Here is a 7,500-nt window from a genome sequence, read left to right as displayed (position 1 = left end):
ATTTGGCAGGCGTCCTCCAACTTAGTGAAAGATATACAGTCTGCTGTCCAAGGCTGTCTGGATTCGTCACGTAGATGTCTAGCTGAGAAACGGTCTTTCACATTCATCATCTTGAACCACTCACTCATTGTCTGGGTGAGAATGATGGTGCCTTCGCTGATGCCCAATGAATCCTTGAAAGTCTTTAAGGCAGCGACCTTCTTGTCATTGAACACCTGACATACTAGGGGTACGCTCTGGCGTTGAAGGGGTTTGGGGAAAACAGCGGTGTGGGTCAGCTTGGTTAAGCTAATAGGAGTAGCTCGGTCGATCTCATAAAGCTTCCGAATATCACTCCAGTAAGCTTTGTACTCATTGCCATGTACAAGAAATGAGAGTGTCTGGCTATCAACAGTAATCCAGTTGTTACGAACATTTTTGAAGATGTGCACGTAGTCGTACACTAAGAACATAGATTGCTCTTGAATGGATAGCACTTGACAACTTCCAGGTCCTCCAAGTTTCGAATAAACACTGCGATTGGTATTGCAATTGTCACATATCAAAGAAATCACAGTACCGCCAGCACCAACTACAGCTGAGGCAGCTTCAGTAAGAAGTTCACTCAGCTTATCGGCAGCTAGCTTTTTGCAGGGTAAAACGCGTAGAATATAGCGTGGACCACCAAAATGGCAGGCAACTTCAACAACCATAGCATATGAAGCAAGCATTTCATAGTCACTACCCGCTGCAACATTTTGAGCATATCCTAGAACATGTCCTCCAGAAAATCGCAATGTCTCGATCAGCTTTACTTCATCAAACATTAGATTCACCAAACGCTGCTGCGGCTTAAGCTTGTCGAATAACGTTTTGAGGTTGGAGTCCTGCAGACTACTTGAAAGCACCTTTTTTATCTTTTTTGTTGATGGTAGAATGATTAAGCCAGATCGACGAATCATTTTGTATGCACTGGGTGATATGTTGTGAAGCTGCATTGCGAATATCAGAGTGTCGGTATGAAATCGACGACCATCAGGAGGTTTGAACACAAGCCGCAGCTGTGACAGAATGAAGGTTAAATGAGGAAGCTCGTGTGCCTCAGTCATTTTGCAGAGCTGGCTTATTATGTACTGAAGACTTTCCTGGCTTGTGAACTCATAGGTGTTTACCTGTTCAGTTATGGATCTAATCTGGGACCATTTTGAGAGCAAGCTGTTCTTTTGCAAAGGAAAAAGTCTTTTAGGCACCTCAATGCCATCTTTCTCAACTCTATTCAAGAATAGGAATCCAAAAGGTGAGTTGACTTGTTGTAGATGAAAGAACTGCTTGACAGTTTGTCCAGTAGCGTCAGTTCTTGATAGGTAGAGATCTTTCTGGTCTTTTATGACGTTAAAACAAGGTAAATAGCAGCTAATTTTGGCGCGAAATTGGTCGAAATCTCGGATTTTGTCTGCAGCCTCAGCAGCTGCATGCACCTTTTTAGCTCTTGATTGTGATGTAGAAGATGATGTTGGGCGTGGGGCTGAGGTAACCTGCTTCAAAGCTGATTTTGGTATTCCAGTAAATATTGATGGAGGTTGTTTGGGTCGCTTGCCACCCTTAACTGACACCCATTCACAATTGAAATGTGTCTCACAAATATATATCTCCTTCAAGCGTCTCAAGCTTTCTTTCTCATTCGGCATTGCCAATATCCATCTCTCCCTCTCCTCAGGATCTTTGGGGAAGGATATGACTTTTACATAAGGTGTCTCATCATAGTTCCCTTTACAACCAAAGCAGCTGCAGTGACGTGGCATATTGTGAGATCACCAGCTGGACCGTTTCTATAACAAAAACAGAAACAATACACATTAGTCAGTGAGATTTGAACAGAAAATGGGATTTGCATAAAAAACGAGATAAAAACAGGAAAAGTTGTGGGAGCAAAATGATCTTAAAATTTGAAAATACATAACATATGTCAATTTAAAAAAAATCAGGCATGAAGTCTCTCAGACTCAAGTTAAAAACCCCGAGGTCCTGACGTTCCAGTCCTTCCTTAAAGGAGTCTATGATATATATATATATATACATATATATATATATATATATATATATATATATATATATATATATATATATATATATATATATATATATATATATATATATATATATATATATATATACATATGTCTTTCCGGTCACGCTCATAGGCATTGCCAGATGTAAAACTACTCAGTTTCTCCATGTCCCTTAGGTAGGGGAAGGGCGAGTAGTCATACCCTGATGAGAGGGATAGGTACCCCAGGAGGAAAATGAAGCTGGTGGAATGGTTGAATGTATGCTTGCATGTGTCTGCTTATCATTTTGGACTGGTCGTGTACACTAGTATATTGACATTAGTAATGAACCACGAAATCGCTGATTTCTTTAGAAATCTGAATACCTTTCAAAAAAAAAAAAAATATATATATATATATATATATATATATATATATATATATATATATATATATATATATATATATATATATATATATTGCTACTTACCGTGTTGATTTTACTTATGTACAAAAAAAAAGCTCTCTTTTCTCTCCATTGATCCCGAATAAACTCTGTCCGAAAAAGGGGAAAGACTTAAGGGAAGGATCGAAATCAATGTAAAGCTTCTGCCTTGTTTATGACGTAGTCACAATAGATGTCGGAGTGGTGTTCTTTGCTTTTTGCCTGGGTGTGTGAGCTTGCCTTACATACATATAAATTATGTATACTCATAAACACACACACATATATTGATATGTATAAGTGAATATCAGTCATAAAAGCATTTTTATATCGAATTCTAACGTTAAGAATGTATATCCAGTGGAAATTTATTCTTGATAAATTCGTTTGGCAGGGCAAGGATTCGACCCTAGGCCTCTAAGTCGAAAAAAATGCCATTTTAGTTGTTATTTACATTGATTAAAATCACGAGTGTCAGTGATAGATATTTGTGGATATGTGTATATACATATATGTGCGTGTGTGTGTGTGTATTTATTCGATAACACCATACAAAGGAAAAAATCTTGATAAGCAAGAGAGAGAGAGAGAGAGAGAGAGAGAGAGAGAGAGAGAGAGAGAGAGAGAGAGAGAGAGAGAGAGAGAGAGAGAAATCCCACACAAGGTCCTATAATTTTCTTGTTTGACATTTAGTCCTGAAGAGAGTTTTCTTCAGTCCCCAAAACTTGTGCGTTAAGCCGCTCAAGACGAGAGAAAAACACTGAAGGTGACAATGCTTATCTGACAGCTATCTGATGGGTGTCATACGGATGAGAGATGGCTCCCCGACTGGTGTTCGGGAATTTTATGATATAATGTCTCACTGGCAGAAGCTGGAATAGTAAAAGGCCAGTGATGAGATATTTATTATTATTATTATTATTATTATTATTATTATTATTATTATTATTATTATTATTATTTAATATCAATATTATTTTTGATATTATTATTAGTAGTAGTAGTATTACTTGCTAAGCTGCAACCCTAGTTGGAAAAAACAGGATTCGAGGTAGTAGGTTGGCCAGGGCATCAACTACCCGTTGAGATACTACCGCTAGAGAGTTATGGGGTCCTTTGACTGGCCAGACAGTACTACATTGGATCCTTCTCTCTGGTTACGGTTCATTTTCCCTTTGCCTACACATACACCAAATAGTCTGGGATATTCTTTACACATTCTCCTCTGTCCTCATACACCTGACAACACTGAGATTACCAAAAAAAAAATTTCTCTCTCAAGGGGTTAAGTACTTCACTGTAATCGGTCAGTGGCTACTTTCCTCTTGGTAAGGGTAGAAGGGACTCTTTAGCTATGGTAAGCAGCTCTTCTAGAAGGACACTCCGAAATCAAACCATTGTTCTCAAGTCTCGGGTAGTGCCATAACCTCTGTACCATGGTCTTTCACTGCCTTGGGTTAGAGTTCTCTTGCATGAGGGTACACTCGGGCACACTGTTTTCTCTTGTTTCCCCTCCTCTTGTTTTGTTAAAGTTTTTATAGTTTATATAAGAAATATTTATTTTAATATTGTTGCTGTTCTTAAAATAATTATTTTTTTTCCTTGTTTCCTTTCCTCACTGGGCTGTTTTCCTTGTTGGAGCCCCTGGGCTTATAGCATCCTGCTTTTCCAACTAGGGCTGCCGCTTAGCAAATAATAATAATAATATTAATAATAATAATAATAATAAGGCCAGGGGCTCCAACTGGGAAAATAGTCTAGTGAGGAAAGAAACTAGGAAAAATAAAATATCTAAAGATCAGTAATATTGAAATAAATTGTATATCCCAGCTTTGAATAGTTATTTTTTGTATATTTCGGCAAATGAGTTTTTATATAGTTTAGGACATATTAAAGGAAAAGGCGAAGACACGGGATGTCTTTATTTAGCCAAACTTTGAAGTAGACTTCTAAAATGATAAATCCTGTGCACAACCGTATAATTAATATATGTATGAATCTTGTGCCTTAGAAAACTTGAATTAAGATATTAAGAATGTACCAACAATATACTATTGTAGAATGCTTCCCTAATATGGATTTTGCTAATTATCAAATCGCACAGAAATCCCATCTGACAAGGACGTTTTCATATTGCACTAAAAAAAAAAAAAAAAAAAAATGTCGTTAATGTTCCCGTTTCTATGTTTGCATTAAATTTTCCTGAGATGAGGGAGATTTACTGAGAGTGAATTCATTTTCAAAAATTAAAAAAATTAAAAAGAAATAACCAATCGTATTTTGGGCGAGAAGAACGCTATTTTTTTTTCTTATCGAAAATCTTTTCACTTATACCGTTTTTCATTCATTTAATATATTATTCCTCTCAGACCCCCATTCATAATTTTTAAATATTTCTTTAACATCTCTCTATTTCCTCCTACTCGCTATGTTTGGAATTCATTTCCCCTCTTCCTCATCACTTCTTTTTTTCAGCATTTCGGGAAAATATTTTTCATTATTCAAATGCATACCCTTTCATTTAACGGGAATACACTCTCTATTTTGTAGAGGATTTAGTCGTTGGTCAAAAACTAAAACATTATGTTTACCAGCTTATAAAATGTTTATTTGAACTAATTATCCCATAGCATAAGGTGATATATATATATATATATATATATATATATATATATATATATATATATATATATATATATATATATATATATATATATATATATATATATATATATATACTATATATATATATATATATATATATATATATATATATATATATATATATATATATATATATATATATATAATGCAGTGAATAGTCTTACCTACTTATTATTATTATTTTTATTATTATTATTATTATTATTATTATTATTATTGTTGTTGTTGTTGTTATTCATGAAACCCTTAACATAATTCTATTATCATTTCTATTCATATACACATTGCAATTATTGTTATTTTTATTGTTATTGATTATTAATTATAGTAACAGTATTAAAATCCATGCCTATTGGTATAATGTTAACAATCCTATAGCGTGAAACTATACCGAAAAGCCACTTGGAAAACTTAATTTTAATTCATAATGAATTTATGCAACAAAAGCTGCCACATTTCAAAAACATGGTATTTTGAATTCCAGACTTTGATATGAAGGAGTTTTCTTCCATGATGGAATTCTTTCAGTTATTCAATATGAGTGAAAAATTATTAATTAGGTCCTTTCATAACATATTCCAGATATTGTCCGATCACAGAAATTATAAACAAATAGCAATAATGCTAATTATTATAATATTGATAATAATGCTTTTTATTATTATTATTATTATTATTATTATTATTAGTAGTAGTAGTAGTAGTAGTAGTAGTAGTAGTAGTAGTAGTAGTAGTAGTAGTTGTAGTAGTATCCTTCTTATTATAGTTACTATAATTTTTTTTATGAATCTTATTCATATCACTTACATGGAAAGGGCATTCGATAAGGTTCCTTTTAAAATAACTGATATAGAGTTCATGCAACAAGACAGTATTAAAACCACTAGGTTCAAAATCGCATACCGTAGGAAGCATTTTAAAATCAGTTTCGGATAATGTGTATGTAAAAACTTGCTTCTTGAAGATCCTTGAAATGTAGAAGGCATTCAGCAAGATACGTTTTAGTATCTAAGAGATTAAAAGTGTATTCATTAAAATTAATTTTAACATTACTGAAATGTAGATCAAATTCAGCAGGACGAGTTTTTATCTTCTATAGGACTTAAAAGCATTTTCACATTAGTGAGTTTAAGAGAGTTATTTTCATAAGCCTCTTTTAACTTCATAGATTTTACGAGTGCAGTCAGCCAGGAGCGTTTTCACACAGCTGAAAACAAGAGTAAGTTTATTAAGGTAATTTTTAACATCGCTGAGAGCGAGAGAGAGTTCTGAAAGATGCATTGTAAGTTCATTGAGCATAAGAGCCATTTTCTTTTTGTTTTAAACTCTCTAAGATTAAAAAACGTATTCATTAAGATACGTTTTAAGAACAATTAAATAAAGAGCGTATTTAAAGTGTTAAAGGTTTACGGGCCTCTCGTGAATGGCAGCGGCCAGGGACAGTGACAATGCCCTATCGAGCAGGATAATGCCCTAGAGACTGACCATATATACATATGATCATCCCTCGAACCCCCTCTCCACCCAAGCTAGGACCAAGGAGAGCTAAGTAATGGCTACTGATGACTCAGCAGATAGACCTATAGGCTCCAACAAAGCCCCCATCCTTAGCTCACAAGGATGATGAGGTTGCGGCGACCAAAGGAACTAAGGAGTCTGAGCATGATTCAAACCCCAGTCCGGCAATTACCAGGCAAGGGTGCTACCTCCAGGCCACCACGACCAAATGATATTTTAAGATGAACAGTGTAGTCACCATTAAAACGTTGTACTGTAATTGAAGATAAGAGCCTATATGGGAGAGTGCGTATGAAAATCACTGGAATTATGTGCGTTTTTGGGCAAGAGGCGTTTCTCTGCCAGATGTTGGACGGAATGGTAATTCCCCTGGAGCTGGAAGCCCCATCATTCCGTATTTACAAGGGACTCATTACGTAGTCTTTATACCAGACCCCTACTTTCAACCACGCCTAACTTCAAGGAAATATTAGGCTGGTTTTAGAAAATACATCAGTTGTAGGGAAATATATTTGGAGATTAGTTTTTCTTTGAATAAGTGAGAGAGAGAGAGAGAGAGAGAGAGAGAGAGAGAGAGAGAGAGAGAGAGAGAGAGAAGAACCAAAAGAATTGTTGAAAGATTGAATTTGAATATCATTAACGATGGTTACTTAGGACGTCTTAAGTGTTTTATAAATCTTGCTAATGCGTCGTCTGGATAAAAAAAAAATAAACTGAGAAATGGGAAGAGACATTTATCACTTTCTATTTTATTTCCAGTTATAAGGATAAGTGTCCTTTGAGTTATATGCTTTTACTGTGGATAATGATAGTTGTTTTTTAGGTAAAGTATCTATTATGTAATGA

The sequence above is a fragment of the Palaemon carinicauda genome, chromosome 17 (genome assembly GCF_036898095.1).
Source record: "Palaemon carinicauda isolate YSFRI2023 chromosome 17, ASM3689809v2, whole genome shotgun sequence".
NCBI classification, from domain to species: domain Eukaryota; kingdom Metazoa; phylum Arthropoda; class Malacostraca; order Decapoda; family Palaemonidae; genus Palaemon; species Palaemon carinicauda.
This window is presented reverse-complemented; position numbering follows the sequence as displayed.